Consider the following 17,911-nt stretch of genomic DNA (forward strand, 5'->3'; position numbering starts at 1 on the left):
AATTACCGCGCTAGACTGACTGGCACAGTCATTTATTTATTTTATGATTAATTTTTCCCGTTTGTACCCCCACGCGTGGAAGTCGCGTCTTCGCCGTGGCCGGGGCTAATGGACGGAGGCGGCTCTGAAGCCGCCGGCGCGTTCGGCTTCCTTCCGCGGGTTACAACGTGGCGACCCGAGTCACGGAATTTTGATTTTCATTCAACTCCTCTCAATTTGGACGCACGGACTCTCGCACGGACTGTTTGGTATGCAGCAGGGGTGGTGACTTCCCCGTACGCGCACCGTACCGATGTACTGTCCCAGGCATCATCGATCGGTAGATAATTTGCCGTAATTTGCGCGGTTCTTATGAGCACGGGTTTTGTGGCTGCCGCCAATTAAGAGTTTCCTCCAGGGTAAAGCGACCACATCTCCGGGCCGGGAAGTTATTGAGGAATTGCCCCTCATTATGCCCCCGGGTGCGGGGGGGTTTTCGAATGATTTCTTCGGGGAAGTACTAGGAACGGTCATTACAGCGTGTTAGAAGCGATGCCTTCTACTGTTTTAAAACAACTTTACGATCGACAAATAATCAGCGTTAGATTATAAGTTTGACGGGTACTAGGCTAGATCACGAGGTAAGTCACGAAGGATTTCATACGGTCAGTCACACAAAGCATTGAATTTAATGGGATTTTCCAAAATTTATGTAAAATGTTTCCGATGGTCCAATTTGCCGTAAAGAGTCACCATTTTGCTGTATAATTTGGTGCCATTATACCTTATCTTCGTAATACTTTTCTTATAGAAGTATTGGTCCTTATTGGCGAAAAACTTCAGCAATCTATATGGTGGCTATACGGTAGAAGCAACTCATAATAAATGATTCCTTTCAAGTCCCATCAAGTACACAGTAGAATCTTTCTGGCCGTAAGACCTGGTTCGTCAACTCTGTAATACACAAATGAATAAAACAAACAAAAACAGTCTAAGAATAGTTTTTAGAGTGAAATGTCAGCTTGAAAACGAGCATTTACTTGAAATTGTATCATCAATACTTCACAAGATATCGATCACTACAGCCAGCTACCGAGAAAATGGTGGATTTCTCTTTGCCAATCTAACATTGTTACGGAAATGATCGAACTAAAAGTCCATTTATATTCAATAATTACTTAAAAGCGTACTCTCCGTCTGCCGTTAGATCCTATTCGAGCCAAATATCTTGGAGGCTATCTCCAAAACCTTCTACGAATTCTACGAACTCTCAATTGGCTGACCTATCGCAAGTAAGGTACCAAATCTTCCGCACCCTCAGGGCACTCGGTCCGCCATGTTTAACAAAGTTAGACAGATGCAACCGAGATAAGCAACAAATTGTCGATACCAATCGACAGCATTCGGTTCCACTAGAGTCGCCGGTGCAAGTGACGCACCTGGAGCACCGGTTTCGGTGAGCCGGGAGTTTTCCAATTATTCAATGTTCCCTGAGGGCCAGTGAGCGAGCGATCGAGAAGCGATTTTATCACCCAACAACAGCAACCCTTGGGAGGGGCCACCGTACAAATTGGCTTCTACCAAATCGACCGGCTCCTGGGGCCCCCGGCCGGAAACCGGCTCCCGGCGCGATAAGCGAGCCCCTTGGATTCGAACATGCATTCGCCAAATGTTGTCACTGATACGCCCCCCGATGAAGGGCATCATCGCCGCCGGCCGGCCGGCAACAGAGTGGCGTGTTGCCACATTCCCGGGCTGGTGCGCGCCCTATTCCAATTAGCCGTCGGAGCGAGCCGATGATCACGATGGAGGCAATCCATTGCCCGCCTGGCTCGCACTGATTGATGAATTGTTTGACAGATGTCGAACGGGCAGATGATGCGCTTCTCAGGCGCCTGTCAGAGTTGGCCGCTTCGAACACTTTCATCATTCCGGATCCGAATAGGTCGCAGGGGTTTGTTGCTCGGAACTCGTCACGTCATACGTCACCGCGTGGACCGTTCTAACACCGCGATGCGTGATTGGCGGGCAGCAAAAGCTACGCGAGCGTAACGTAGGTCAACGCTTCGGGGCTGACATCATCATCATCATCATCGTTGGGTTCGATAACTATCGGTGGTGCCGGTTCCTCGGCAACAGCATCAAGCCAGGGAAGTGGGTCATTTGGTCACCTACACATGTTGGGCCCGTGTGGCCATTATACGAGAAATGGCACTAATTGGGGATGTTTTAGTCTTAAACCGACGCCCAGATAGGTGCCACTAATCACCGGGGGAAGTAATTAGTCTAGAACTGAAAAACTGGGCGCCTCCATCCTTATCTGAGAGGATTTAGTAAATTCCAATGAAATTACACGGTTCATGTTAGTCGAATTTATATTAATTAGGCTTCATGTATACTTTCTGCTCCTCAGGTTTCCTTTAAGATAATCCTCAGTTCCTCCCTTGCGACATAATTTAAGGACGACGCCTTAATATCAGTAAAAGCTCGTCCGCGGTGCGCTGGTTGCGTTTCGGCAAACTCCGGGTAAACGCAACACATTTGTCAATTTCTAAAACAACAAAATCACCGGTTGGCAAATATTTAAAAGCCGCGAACGGATCGCCTCCGACAAGGTTCGCACCGCAGCACCACAACGTGACTCACGACGACCGGTTGCCACGGGGTTGTTTGTCGAAACTCACTCAAAAGTTTCGCTGCTGCGAGCCTAATGAAACCGTCAGCGCGGGTCGTCGTCGTTGATCCGCCGAAAAACTGTCGAACTTTACGACTAATTTTCATTAGCATATGACGGCGACGACGTCGACGACGCCGGCCACGAGAAGCTCCGAACGCTGCTCCGATGTGGCCTCAGACCGACCGAAACGTTGAAGCTTCTTTTTCATTCAAAAACTCCATTCAGAAGGAGGAGGAAAGGTTGCCACCTAGCGCATCTCCCCGCGCTCCAGTCCCTCTCTCCCTCCCTGCCCGCGAATCACCGGGGCAGGTGATAATTTGAATTTTCGATTGGTTCGCGCCGACTCGCGGCCACGAACCTCGTGGTGGTGCCGCGGCGCGTAGAATCGATAAATATTGAATTTCATTTCAACTCGAAACTAGCATCCCACAGGCCCCCCAATGGGTCCCCGGCTAGTGTCGGATCAAACAGTAAAATTTTATCGCACCTCAGCCGCGCCGCCTTAAAACGCCGTGCCGCGAACGGAAAAAGCGCGCGCCCCTCCCGATACCGGGCGGGCGATCGGTTGGGCCACGGTGGGACGGACGGGTGACGCCATCTAGAGAAAATTTATGAATAAAATATTCCGATTCTCACCTCTTCTGGCCCGGCCCGACCCAGGAACGGATCGTGAACGGCGGAATCGAGAAGAAGATCGAGAGCCTTTGGGGCAAAAAAAGAAACCGCCTCGAACGTCGTCGTCGTGGTGGAATTAATTAGAGATCAGCATCTCGCGCGGGGCGGATGGATGGAAAAGCTTTCTGGTCGAGATGCGGACGACAGAGCGGAGGAGCGGTCGGCCGATAAGCGGCCGCCGTCACCGAAATCCGAAAATTCATTATGTTTTTATTGGATTAGATCACTCGGGGACTGGTCCATGGGTCCGCTTGGAGTCCACGGTGCCGCGGTGCCGATAAGATCGGAGTCGAAGAAAATAATGAGCGGCGCTTGGTTTTGGCGGCTCGACCCGATGGGAACTGCGCAGTGACGACGATTAATGGGTTTGGGGGGGGGTGTGTCATTAATCATTATTTTTCGGCACTCACACACCGTCATGGAACTGTAGGGCCACCGGCAAGCAGTTAATGGAAACTTTGCCGGACGGAAGTGGCTAGTCAAGTCAAACAAAAACCGTAGATGGAACCGTGGAGCGAATAGCTCAATCGTCGCAGCGTCACACCGGAGCACCGCATCGCCTGGCGTAAGTTCAAAGCTCGACCTGACAAAAGCCAACTCCATACTACTACACATAATTAGTGCGTCTAATTACTGCCCGGCCAGGAGTTCGTCGGTGTACGACACCGAACCGTTTCGAATCAAAATGGTGGATTTTTGACAGCCATACAACCCGGCGGCCCGGTCGGTCGCTGCCCCAAAGGTGTTGATCGTTGACTCCGGCCAGAGAGGGCAGAATATACAGCCGGACCTATTTATAGGCATCAACTTGCCTTGCCTGGTGTGGCTGGCCTGGGGGCCGCACACGCAGAGCAACTCGTTTGGGGTCTCCGGGACAGGTTTTGTGATGATCGATCGCGCGGAGAGAGAGATCGTGGTCACTTCACGGGCAGCGCGAGATTTAGAGACCATTCAATCGATCATTTAAACAACAAATCTCGCCGGTCGGGTTTTTGGTGGACACCGTTTAACGCCAAATGGCTTACTTTGGGCCCCTTTTTCGGTGGGTTTCCTTTTTAAATCTGAAATGAAGCGCAGGAGTCTTCAGAAGGCATCAAGGGGTACATGGTGTACATGCCGCTATCAATCACCAATTATGCACCGCGCTCAACATCGTGGTCTGTCTTGTGGGTACAGCGCACAACGAGGGGGCCATGCTGACCTATGCTGCGAGCAGACTTGGGTTGAAACTCCGCTACTCATTTGGCGTTTATTTATAAGCACCGAGCAAAATCATAACCGAGAAGGTGTTGAAAGAACCGCGTGAGATTCCCCGCCAATCCGGGACGAAGATCTGCCATTTTCTAGCTGATCTAGCTGGCTGGTGATATGTGGAGCACCTTATCGTTTGCATCGGTGGATCCTGGGCAGGATTCACCTGTCGCCGTCGCAACGCTTCTCCACGCGCTGGCGCTGCGGTGATAAATGCCCGCGGGGTCCGTAGGCCCGTCTGGGAACTGAACGGTGGCCGCGGGATCGTCGCCCAAAGGCGTCCCGAAAATGGTATTTGATCGCCACAAATCTTGTTCCTGGAGTCATAAATTTTAGTGGCCGCGGACAATGTGGTCGCTCTCGCTCTCTCTCTCTGTCAGGTCCTCCGTTTGGCTATTTATGCCCTTCGGCTACACACGCAGCTCTCGTCGCAGTCACCCAAGTCATCGCCATGGTTACGCGCGGCTTCTGGCGGCTTAGTGGCGGCCACGGTGAGGTCAGCGCAGGAAATGTATCACGCGAGGTGCTCGAGAGGGAGAGAGAGAGACAGAGAGAAGTGAAGTGAGCTTGACTTTTAAAATTAATTCCTCCCCGGAGAGGTCAGCCTTCGGCAGTGTTTCACCACCCGATGCCCGTCCACCTCCCTCTGAGGCCCGGGTCCGCCGTGTAGTCGTCCGCCGGCCTTTACTAGCAGCGACTGGCGACGGGTTGTCTGGCCCGGCCGTCGGTCGCGCTCTCTACGGGCGCCGCCGCAGCCATCTCGCTCCGTTCGAACCATAGACCGGGAACCCGGGTTGCCGTGCACAGAGAGCACACACCCCTACGGCGATCGTTTCCCTTTCGGGTGCTTTTGCCGCCTGGGGGTGTGTAGGAGCTGCTGGGCCTACCTGTCCCGCCGTGTGTGCGTAGTCAGGTTTCGCCAAACGCGACCATCGCGCAAATTGCCAGCCAAAAGTGACCCACACACACACACCGACACTTAAGCCTCCATGAGAGGCACCTGAGAGCAAATCGAAACCTCATCGATCGCTCGTTGGCTATGGTAGGTCCTTCGGGGCGTCGTCAAGTACGCGCGTCCATTGCGCACTGTCCAGTAGGCCTTCTTCGATCGCTTCGCTTCGAAGATGCTTAACAACGGAAATTTTTTAAACGATTTCACTCTGTACCATTTTCTCAGAACATCCATTATGTCTTCATGTTACATGGCTACTAGATGCTCCATGGATGACGTCAGAGACTTTTGTAGCAACCGCCTACGTTACTATGTACAGCGACGTCAGATCCCAGCAACCTCTGGCCAAGTAGACCACTTCGAATGTGGAGAGATGTAAATTGGCCATTAGCTAATGTCCAGCTGGGAATATATCTTAAGTTCTTAAGTAAGTACAGCAGGTTATCAACAGATGACCAGCAACATTTACGAACAATTAATAACAAAATTCATATTCAATTAGAACATTCAAGGAGAATTGTTGTAGGTTGGTGCGATCGTCCGGGTTATAGAGAAACACTGGATTACCAGCTATTGTTGGCCAAATCCCGGGAACCTTGGCCCGGCCAGTATCGTATCCCTGTTGGTCCCATCCCTGGCCTGGCGTTTTGTCTTTAGTTGAGCGTGAAGCGAGCGTAAAAATAACAGAAAACCCAACCCAAGATGGAACATGTCTTGAGAGGAGATAAATCTCGCCCGTCCGGGACCGATTCTCCGGCCAAAGAAGTTTTCCCGTTCACGTTCTTCACCACCGCCGCCGCTTCTTCTTCGTGCTGCTCCCCATTGATTATTCGCTCGTCCGCAGAGCACGGACGTTTAATGGTTTTGTACCGAGTATCGGGCCGGCCGGTGCTGTTGGGCAAGACAACCACGGCAACGGGCGCGGGCGCGTTGTTTGCGCGTCTTATGCTCCGGCGGCCTGTGATGCTGTGTGCGCCAGAGTGCCTCGCCACCCGTCCTTCCGTCCACCCATCGGCGGCAACAATCGGCAGCATCGATCGATGCTCTGCGTGTGTGTGTGTGTGTATGTGATGTTGCCCCAGGGCCCGTATCGCATCCCTTTTTCGGTGAATTCTTGGCAGCCGACCATCTTCGACTCTCTGCGTGTCTCTCCCTCTCTCTCACACTCTGTCGGTAAAACTCCGTCGCGGGTCGGTGGCGGGTGGAAGAGGGCAGAAAAAGAAATCATTAAGTCCCCCCCCCGCCGCCGTGTCCCGCCAGTTCCTCCTGCGGTACCAGGCACCTGACCCACCCGACCTCTAAGACCCTCTCGTGTCCGTCCCGAAGGTGTGTGTCTCGCCTCTCGTTTCTTCCTTCGCCGGGCCGGGCGTTTTGGAAAGGCTTTGGGAAGGGATCCCTCCTCCGGTCGGTCAGGTCATCGGCGTAGCGCAGGTTGGTGGTGGCCCCGGCGGCGGTGTAGGGGTAACGGCAAAGCGGATCAACACAACATGATGATCGCCTTTTACTCGCATCTTCGTTGTGGCGTTGTCTTCAGCGCCGGTTGCCGGTCCCTGTGCCAGAGACCTGGCAGACAGACTGGCAGCGGACGGATTCGAATGGACGGACGGACGGGGCGCGAGGTGCGATGGGGTGCGAGGGGATCTCAAACATGGCAGCCGCCTTCCTGGGCCGCCTGGGCCTGGGCCTGGGCCTGGCCCTGGGTTGTGTGGTGGTGGAAAATTGAAATCCTCCGCGCCCTGGTGCCATGCTGTCTGGAGTGTCTGAGATTTATTTTCGAACCCCGGGACCCCCGGGAGAGCGTCGTCGGGAAGCCGGGAATGCCGGGGTGCGTACGTGATACGTGCAGTTAGTTAGAAATTGGTGCTGGTGCTGCTGCTGCTAATAAGGACCGCAACGGAGTTGTTGTGCCAGCCAGCCAACGGGCCCGTTTCCTGGTTTATTTGGACCGCGAGGGGCCCGGCACCGGGGAGCGTGAGCCAAAAGGAAAACAAACAACGCGTCCCGCGACGACGGCGGCGCGGCCCAAATGTGCGTTTTGTTGAGTGACACTTGGTCTGTTGAGCAATAAATTCATAATTACAACCGTTAATGATTTCCTCATCATCAGCGCGCTGCGCGTCGTCTCTGCGTCTAATTATTAATAAAATGGCCGATTTCGTTGGCCGGCCACAAGGCTTTCGAATCCCGCCCGGGACAGGCCCGGACAGCGCTGATTGGAGTGTCGCTGTTTGGTGGACTTGGGTTTATAGGGATGGTCTCGGAACTAAGAACAAAATTGTAGCCCCAGATTCAGAGAGGAATTCGACGTCTACCAAGGATAGAGACTATTATCATTGGAAATTATTTTAATATTGTTAAATTTTTTCATGTTAAGAGCCTCATCACAATTTAAATAATTTCAAAATGTGTTTTGAAGAATACTCTCCAAAGTGGCCAGGTTTTTAAAGATCTTGATCTTGGCTTTTGGATAGTGTTTGTAGTACAACAAAAGTCACATTGTAATTGTTGTCCACACCGTCACCCAACGTATCGCTTTCCAGTGATGTTTCTGATCGTTGCAGCCGGCAAAAGGAGCGCACAGGATGCAGAAGCTAAGAACTGAGAATAAATCTAAAGAAACGGCGCAAACGGCAAACTCCGGCAGCCAAATGGTTGGCGGAAGGACCATTCCCCACGCGAGGAGAGAGACCTTCCGAATCTTATGAATTCCATCGTTCGCTGTTATGAATTCACAAATAATGAGGACGCGACCACGTCAACACCAACCCGCGCGTGTTTGTGTGTGAGAGTTGGTGGCCAACTTTGGTACAAAGCAAAAAAGGCGAAGCAAACACAACGAACGCCAATCCTAAAAGTCAAACTGGGTAATGGCAGCCAAACTGGAGCCAAAAGTAGGAGGACGACGACGACGACGACGAGTGAAGCAAGCAAAAAATCAGAACCAAAGACGCGAGCGAGCCCAACAAACCAACAAACGGAATAAGAAAGAATGGTGCAAAAAAAAATTACACACATTAAGAATGATCCTCTCTGCGCCCGAGAAGTCGGGACCTCTCTCGGGGACCAAGCGGTGCGGAACTGGGAGGGAACACAGTCGACAGTCCTCGTTTCGGTGTGTCGTTTCCCAAAAAAAAGAATCTTCCAAGGAATCCAAAGGAAGACAGACAACAGGAGGTGGCAGGCAGGCAGCGAACAAGAAGAACACAGCATAAAAAACGGCACCAGAAAAGGGCGCAACCGAAACCTTAGCCTTACCTTTGCGCTCTCCGCTTTTTCTCGGAACGCCGCGTCGATCGCTGATGAGCGAGCGCCTGCTCCGCCCTGCTCCGGACGAAGGATTCCGGTGGAGAAGGGATGGTGCGCGGTGACAGCATAAAAAAGAAGTCCGGGCTTCGGTCACGGGCCAAGGTGGCAGAACGGGCGGTAGGGCGCGGGCGGCAGGACGGACGGGCAGTCGGAAAGGGACACGGAAAGTCGAAGTTTTCGGGCGGCGTTCTTTTCGTTCCCCGCCGCCGCCGTTCTGCTGGCTACATCTTTCGAAAGTTCTTTTGTCTCCGGCCCCGGGGGCAGTGGCGGTGGTGGTGGTGGCGGTACCGGCGGAGGTGGCATGCTCGCAACATTATGTTTCAACATTGTGGTGCTACTGTTGTGGACGAGCGCGGGGACGTGGACGGCAACGTGCGGAGATCGGGCGCACCAGGGCCCGAACGGGGCACCGAAACGGACCCGAAAATCGTCGGACAATAATCTGATTAAGAAGAAGCATAAGTAGCGCCCATCGGCCTCCGAACTGGGGGTAGCGGAATGGGCTGGCTGTTGGCCGGGCCCCGGGCCGGGGCGTGTGGACGACCTGAGCCACACGAACTTTAGTCAACTGGGTGGATTTCCAGAAGCCCCGCTTTCGAGAGGCCAGAAGAGAACCGGATTGTGTGGCCCGCCGTAACAAGGCCCGGAAGGCAGCGGAGGAGATCCTTCGCCTTGGTACCAAATCAACACCGCGCCGCGGAGTTCTTGAGCCGAAGAGCCGTAGAGCCGTAGATCGCCTGCCTGGCAAATCTGTGAATTGTCCTGTAATCCCTTGGGTAAACCGCCAGCCATCGCTCGGAAAGTGATCTGCGGTGATGCGGATACTGCTGTGGCTGAGGAACATAATCTGTGAAAAGGGAGATCAGATTGGGCCTCCGGCTTTAATCGTAACGTTTCCGGGGGTTGACAAATGTGCTGCTAGGTACGTCTACATTGTTTCAGCAATGCAGACACCTAATTCTGGTGGGAACTCGCTTGACTCTACCGTTTGAGGACACAAAGGACAGCCACAACAACTAGGAGATACAACGAAACAAAAGTCGGAGAAGAGTGGGCTGAAATGTGTCAGTTCTCAGGTCACGTAGTCTTTTCGGAAGTATTCGATTGAAAGTTCCAATATTATTTGACAAACATTATTTGTTGCTGACATATTTATATAGGAATATTAAACATTGAGTTCGCCACTCGATTCGGCGAACTTTTCCCCCGTACCAAAATACATACATGTGTTCGGATTCAGGGAAAAGTAAAATTAGACCGCCGATTGAATCCTGCCCTATTATTATTAGCTTCACAACATGAAAACAATCATCTTCCCGTTTTTCGCGCAGCGCTCCACTGTGTTGTGTTTTGTGCCCGCAAAATAACGCGCGCTTCGGTCGTAAAATTAATTTTAAACCCCAGAGACACAAACATCGGCACCTTCTCTCTCTCTTGGTACTTCTTTAACCCGCCCACCAACGCCGACCGCCGGCAACAACATTTGTGCAGACTGGCATCGCAACAACATCGAGATCTGCGCGCGAGATCTGATGGTTAGATCCGGATTTTCTTTTTGATCTTCAAACGCAAGGCTGGCTGGCTGCTGCTGTCGATGAGTCATCGTCGCTTCCGGTTATCGCTTCCCAAGTAGCTCTGACTCTGACCACCTCTGAATTGTTTTCGCACTGCCAGTCTAGACCTCAGAGGCTGTCTAGAAATATCTTCTGCACGCTGCCGAAAAGGCTATTGACCGGGGGCGGACAGCACAGCGCATGGTTATGTTGCTGCTGCCGCGTTCCTGGGGCGCTGTGTGTGGCTTCGGGGAACATGGATCCGCCGCCACGCCATCTGTCGTCTAGCCGCCACCGGGTGTGTGTGCTGGGGTGTGTTTTAACAACCATGATCGCGTTTATCGACAGCTAAGGCTCGGCTAAGCTGATGCTGCGCCCGTATACACACCAATGGCCATCGTTAGCATAGCCGGAAATGGTATGCTTGTGGGGATCGCGGAAGGGCTGATCGAAAAGTTTGAACCAAGGGCCGTATTAATTAATAACCTAAAGCCGTCCATTAAAAGATGCTAATGTTTTGAAGTTCAATGAAGTGGGGCATTTGTTATATCGGACTTGTTCGATTGGGTTGATGTACAAACTCGACACCAATTTTATTTTCTACAATAGCTAAACAATTAAAAATTTGAAGACGAAGGTTTCAGGACTTATCTTAAAGGATGCTAAACCTTAAAGCTAACCTTCAGCATAACCGACGCAGCATGTTCCGTGTGTTGCTCTTCGTTGCTCCCAAGCAAAACTATTTGATCCGCCCTTTTCCGTGTTGTGAAGTCGATTTGGAGAACACGGACACGGGTTAAAATGCGCGTTATTGCGCTGTTTACAGTTGGCGTCGGCGGTGGCGGCGGTCGGTGCCACCGCGTCTAGCCGAGCAGCGGAAGTCGTAGCCGCGCAAGACGGGTAGCGTGCTAAGGGCAAGCGAGAGCCAACCGAGAAGCGAAGTGCCGTGCGAGCGACAGTAAAGGAGAGAGAAACTGCGTTCGAAGGATGAGAAAGAGAGAGAGAGCGCGCGCGCGTGTGTGAGCGAGAAGCAGACCAGACCGGACCAGACTTTCCGACGCTGCGCTTCTTCGACTGGCGGCTTCTTCTTCTTCGTCGCACTCTCTCGCTCACTCGCTCGCCATCTCGCCCATCTCTCTCTCACTCACGGGACTCGCGACGTTGGCGTGGAAGCGTTTTCTAAATTCTCGTCACTTCGTGTCTTTTTATCATCTCCATTTTATCTCGATCGTCTTATCTCGCGTGCGCCGGGCTCTTTATCGCCTCGAGGTGCACCTCCCCTCTGCCTCACTCTCTCTCTCTCCGTAAAGCCTCAGGGGCCCCGGCGGATTGGAACGGAAGACGCCGCCGCCACGGTTTTATGGTGCAGGATGTTGCTTCGGGCGCGATCGCTACACGCGATCGCCATCACGGAGGGGGGCACTGCGAGATGATGGCGTTGTGCATTTATTTCACTTGTCCGGCGGCCAGTCGGTCGGTCGTTTGATTGGCACATTAAACATTAAACAGCGAGTGTTTCGGTAAAACATTCCCGTACGGCTTGTGTCAACAAACACGGCCCCGGTGTCCGGCCGGCTTCTGCGTGATAATGGCCCGGTGTGCGTGGCTCGGTTGCCATGTCCTGGCCATTTTATGTTCGCTTGCGCTAACTAGCCATAAATAGAACACGGCCGGGAGAAATCGGTGCATAGTTGGTTCAGTACTCGATCGATTATTGAGATGTTCACCAGAGAGCGGATCAATGTTGAGCATTGAGTTTGAAATAAAACATAAATCTTATAACTATTCTTCAGCTCTTGTCATGCTAACGAAGGCATAGACAACAATAAGGATCCCCTGAAGGATTCAGCACATCGACAGGATAACATAATTCCCCGGCTTCGCTAGAGACACCATCAAATGAGCATTATGCAAAGGTTTGTTGGTTTTTTCATTAATCTTAGAAGAACGGACTGGGACGTATTTGTTAAATTTTATTAAAAGTTGTCTTAATCTAACTTAACAAGATTATCTTAATCAATATGTGGCATTTCCTCCACTTCAGAATGGCCTTATCCCGGGCTAACTGGGCTAAACGTTTGTTGGTTGTTTTGAGACAAAGTTTGACAAATTCTAATAAATTCCTTATAATCAATATACAAATATATTTACACAAAACGATATGACGACATCTTAAGCGAACCCACAAAATTACAACCAAAAAGATAGAGCCAAACGATATCTCGCAGAACTCAATCGAACCCAGCGAAGTAGTCGATCGTTCGTCGATGAACCCGAACGGTTCAGGCCCCAGGCCAGGCCGAGAAAGGAAGTCCCACGACGCAGCATGGTGCACCGGTGGTGACCAAAAAAGGGGTTGCACAGCATCGGAATCGAACGAGCATATTCAATTAAAGAGTGTTTTACGGAAAATTAAACGCACGAGATATTATTAGAACATCCGACGCGACCGAGCGGAGGTGCGCGCAGTTGCGCTGCTCGGTGCACTCCGAAAGCCCTCGGGAGACCACCGCGGGAGGCTCGCAGCCAGGCCGGGCCAACCGAGACCGTGTGTTGCACAGTGTTTCGGTGCGTGAGACACGCACACGTGTGGCCAGGAAGCTACCCGCCAGCGACAGAACGCATTCGCGGACCCCGTGCCCCATGTTTGGCTCGTCGATCATCACATCGCGCATTTGTGGAGGTCAGATCGCCGCCGCCGTGGCTGAAAGCTGGTGACTTCTGTTCGCATTTCGGTCTCGTAGATCAAAAGCGATCGAACTTCTGGGTAGGTCTCTCAACTCCGGTGCGACTTCGGTAATTTTCTTCAAAGCGATCTTCAAAGCGATCTCCACAAAAATGCACTGGAATGCGGGAAGATGTCTCAGAAAAGAGATGAATCGCTCGCTGAACATGTCGAGTTGAAACATTCGAGTGGAGCGAATTTAAAGTGATCCTCGAGCTTCCGGTGAACCTATTTTAAATTCAAACATCAGGCTATGGGCGGGCGGTGACGCTTTGCAAAAGAAAAGATCATTTTTCGAATGGCTTATTATTGGCAACATTTATTCAAACGGGGACACGTACATTTCACGCCCATTTAGTCGCGGCCATTAAAAGTTATGGCCAACAATCGGACGAGCGCCCGGGGGAGCGCGAATCTTCAAAGGTCTTCAGCCACCATTAAGCCCCGCTCTGGTATGCGTCGAGAGTTTCGGTAAAAAGACACATCCCGTTCCGTTCCATTTTGCTTTAATATGATTTTGATAACCTCGGAGAACACACCGCCACCGCCGCCGACGAGTTTCAATATTTTTACGATCCATAAAAGTCTGCGCAGCCGTAGGGTGGTCTCTTGGAAATGGGCTCTTGAGAAAGATAATTTTGATGGCTTGCGGTCGCCTGATAGGAGGCCTCCTAGCGGCAGGATCGTCAAGCAACGCAATGGCGCAATGGCCCCGGTGGACCACCCGGTGATAGGCCGGGCCGGGCAGAAGATTTATGCTGTCTCCAACGACGGGCCACCGCCTCGGGGCTTGACCCGGAGGTTCGGGGAGAAATCAGTACCGATTGATCGGCACTGGCCCCGAAAGCAGGCCAAGCGAAGTGTGCTCAACAGGGACGGCGGTTCCACGGAGTGTCACTAAACTCCCAATTCCACAACCCAGAGCACAACTCTCGGGACTCTCTCTCTCCCTCTGAGAGGGAGGGGGATGTTTCGAAACGCGTGGCCCGAGAAAAAGAATTCCATTCATGTCATTCCAAACATACAAATGCAGTTCCGGACGGCCAGCGCGAAGTTGGCAGGCGCAGTTGGCCATCCAAACATGGTCCTAGTCCCCAAGGAGTGTCCACCGCGCGCCTGGCTGCGGCGAAGGGAGCCGATTGTTGTGCCGTTTTTGCGTGACTCCCAGGATGGGGTCAGGATGGCGGCGGGCAGCGACGGTGGAGATGGCATGTCCATAAAATATGGTTCTTAACGACCATGTTCAGTGCCTGTGTGCACTAGAGCACGAGCCGCGCGCGCGCGGACATTCCATCGGGCGGTGTTCGCAGGATGTCCCGCTGGGCGAGGGACTTGTTTTATAATCCGGCGGTAGTTTGACATCAACTTGCTCCCCCGGGAGATGGACCGCGAGCCCCGGCCCCGGCGGAGAACGTATGCTAATTGCTTCGCTTGCTCCAGGAACTTAACACCCGGACAGCCAGCACCGGCCGCAATCTAATCGCCCATTTGGCAGATCGTAAAACGAATTAAGGCACAGCTGAGCTAAGCGGCTTGTCGGGTCATAAACGGCACATCACACGGCGGGTTGTTAATGCACGGTGAAAAACCGAAAACCGGCGTAAGGATGTTCGCGCACTACGATCGTGCCTACTTTTTTTAATATAAATCAGTTGATCTCATGCAAGCTGTGGCCAGAACTCAAAGCACTTTTGATCGTTGGTTGATGTGGAAGATCGGCATATGGTGACTAAGTATCATAGTTGTAGCTTGTAGCCAAAACCAAGGGTGAAGTCGTGCCTCGTTAAGGCGATCTTCCCGTGCCGATCTTTCGATACTCGCGCGACGGTTTGCTAGCTTTGTTCTCAATAACCTGATTAAAAACTTTTCGATATTTCGATCTTTCTATATCGAATCACTTACAACATACGCCTTTTAAGCGATAAACACCGTCAGGTTGCAAAAAAAATGTCAGACAGGGACTGTAAAATGTAACAAACTTTGTTGACCGAAGGCAAGTCAAATGGTTATCAGAATTATGTGCTAAATAGACGGAAGAAGGCAGGTAAGCTAACCACTGTACGTAGCGGAACACCAAGAGGGCGTCGGACTCATTAAACAATGCACTAATAGCCACGGTGCTAACCACTCGATCCGGGACACAATCAAAGCACTTCACAAACACCGTTCGTCGCTTAAAACAGGCTCACTGTCCCGCTGTCACGGAGGTAGTGGATAGGCAAATCCTAACGCCACACAGTATACAATGCACTGCATTACAAAACACTCAAATCGGGCGCATTAGCGCTGCTCCTGTTGCATTGACCACAGACCGGGTCAACAGTACATTCGTCTAAAAGCGAATGCAAGGAACGACGCACACACTATCCATTGCTACGCACAATTTCCCAAACAATGATCACTCTGTTGTTGCAGAAAATTTATTTATTCAAAGGCTTTTGCGGTTTTGCGCCTCTACATTACGAGTTACGTGCTTCGATACGAGAAGATCGACGCATGTGTGGGCTCGACACACGTGCATAGAAACGTTTGTGATAACGATCAGCATCAACATCAATTGTACATGCGGGCATCAATCTATGTAGCCGTTTGATAGCAGTCACTGACACGCGATCACGAGTCTCGGTTGTCAATGTGTTCAGCTGAGGAAATTTTTCCGGTATCAGATCGAGATCATCGTTCGATATCTTCAAGCGTCCAAGATGTAGTTGTTGACAATGGAAGGAAGCAAGATGGCAGGAATTAATGCGATTAAACGCCACGATTATGACCCCGGCTGGTTACTCTCTCTGGCACACTTACCGAACAACCGAGGATTCTCAAGCATCGAGCGTTGTTGCGATGACAGTAACGAATGCAATTGGTGTTCCTCATGACAAGTTCCTGCAGGTGCACTAATTTATCCAATCCTATAGAATCGTCGTCTGCCATCTGTGAAGAAAATCAAAGCAATTGAAACACTAGTAATCCTTCTTCAGGATTCAGCAAATACAAGTGAATATACGTCATCTCAGGACAGTGGCTAGTAATGCTTCGAATCCATTCTACTGGAATAACCACGGAGAAGAAGAGTCTTCGAAGTAAGGGGTGCCGGCTAAAAAAGTCGCATCTGCGTAAAATTGTTTCTGTAATCGTGACTTTCCGTATCAATTATTTTTGATCAGAACACAATCTGTCCAAGATAAAATCTTCTAGATGTGGGAACGTTTGTTCGAAAAACGGACAGAAATATGTTACCCTAAACAGTTGCAGGTGAACGAGTTTTAACTGCCCACTCAGGTGTCTCCATGCTGCCATTTCACGATCTGTCAAGCAGTTCATGGCAAGACGTTGCAAACTTAAGAAATTCGTTCGAAAGAAATCCAATTGATTGTTTGCTGAATAGTGGAACTTCAGGCATTTTAGCTTCGTTAGAACCGGAAACGAAATTGTGCATTTGGGGTCAATGGCACCTTTAATGGAGAAATGTTGTAGTTCAGGAACTTCCAGGAAAATGCATCGTAGTTGTTGAGAAGTAATGCTACATAGTATGTGCAACTTGCGAACAGGAAGTTTCAGCGAGTTTTGTGCTAAGCTGTCAAACTGATCATCGTGCGGCGCACAAGGCTTTTGACGAATGTTGCGATACCACCTGCGGGTGTTGCACAAAAGGCCGAAAGGCCCACAAAACCGACTACCGAGGGCGGACGGAGTAATAGAGAAAGAAATAATAAGTAAGAGACTCTGTTTTGGATGTGTGAAAGAAGTTTTGTCTTTACCAAACAGCGGCTCGTATTACGGTCCGCAGGAAATAAGCAGAACAATGTTAACGATGCCTAAAAGTACATTTATTGAAAGTGTTGCCTTCACAATACGAGGTTTTGCGTTGGTTAAGACTTACGGGCTTTCTTACGAGCCGAACGACGCTCTAATGGATAGACTTGTGGATAGAAACGTTGCGAACCGAAGTCGATTCTGCATGAGGGGATCATCTTATGTAGCCATATGATCCCGGGCACAGAAACCCCGGGGCAGGAAACAATGGTCAATCTGTTCAGCCGGGGGAACTTTTCCGCTATCTGGCCAAGATCCTTGTTCTTTATCTTCAAGCGTCGATGATGTAGCGGTTGGCGATGAAAAAGTTGGGTTAATTGAACATCACGATTATAAGCCTTAGTTACTGTCCCTAATGCTTACCTTGGGAAAACTTAGTGTCAACCACCGAACGTTATTGCGATGAATGAAGCTAATGCTGTCAGCGTTGCATATTTTAAGTTCCTCTAAATGTTCCAATCTGTCAATTCTAACAGAATTGTCTGCTGGTGTCTGCGAAAGAAATCAAAGCGATTGAAATGGCGCGTAGCACCAAACATCTTAAATCGCCGATTCAATTTACCTGTTTATACATGTCAAATTCTAAGCGTCGAAGACACGAAAATTTCTCGCAGATGAACTCAATATCCAATTGAAGATACTCGCAATATACGTTGATTTTCAGGCAGCTCAATTGTGGCGCAGCTTCGAAAAGGTTCTCGAGAAAAACGCGAGTGGGATACATTCCCAATTCAACTGATTCGAGTGAGTTGATGGCTCCGTGAAACAGTTTTGTATCCAGTTTTGTGTATTGACTTCTATTCCGATAGAAATACTCGTTTGAACGTCTGAGAAATGAAAGATGCTGCAAAGATAACATATTGAGTAAAATATTGTTTTTCTTTCGTTTCATTTGCTTACCCGTAGTTTAGTTAGTTGCACCAGCGATTCTAAAGTACCTTCTTCCGGATTCTTCAAAACAAGGGACAGATACGTCAGCT

The sequence above is a fragment of the Anopheles cruzii genome, chromosome 2, assembly GCF_943734635.1.
Source record: "Anopheles cruzii chromosome 2, idAnoCruzAS_RS32_06, whole genome shotgun sequence".
In the NCBI taxonomy this organism is placed as follows: domain Eukaryota; kingdom Metazoa; phylum Arthropoda; class Insecta; order Diptera; family Culicidae; genus Anopheles; species Anopheles cruzii.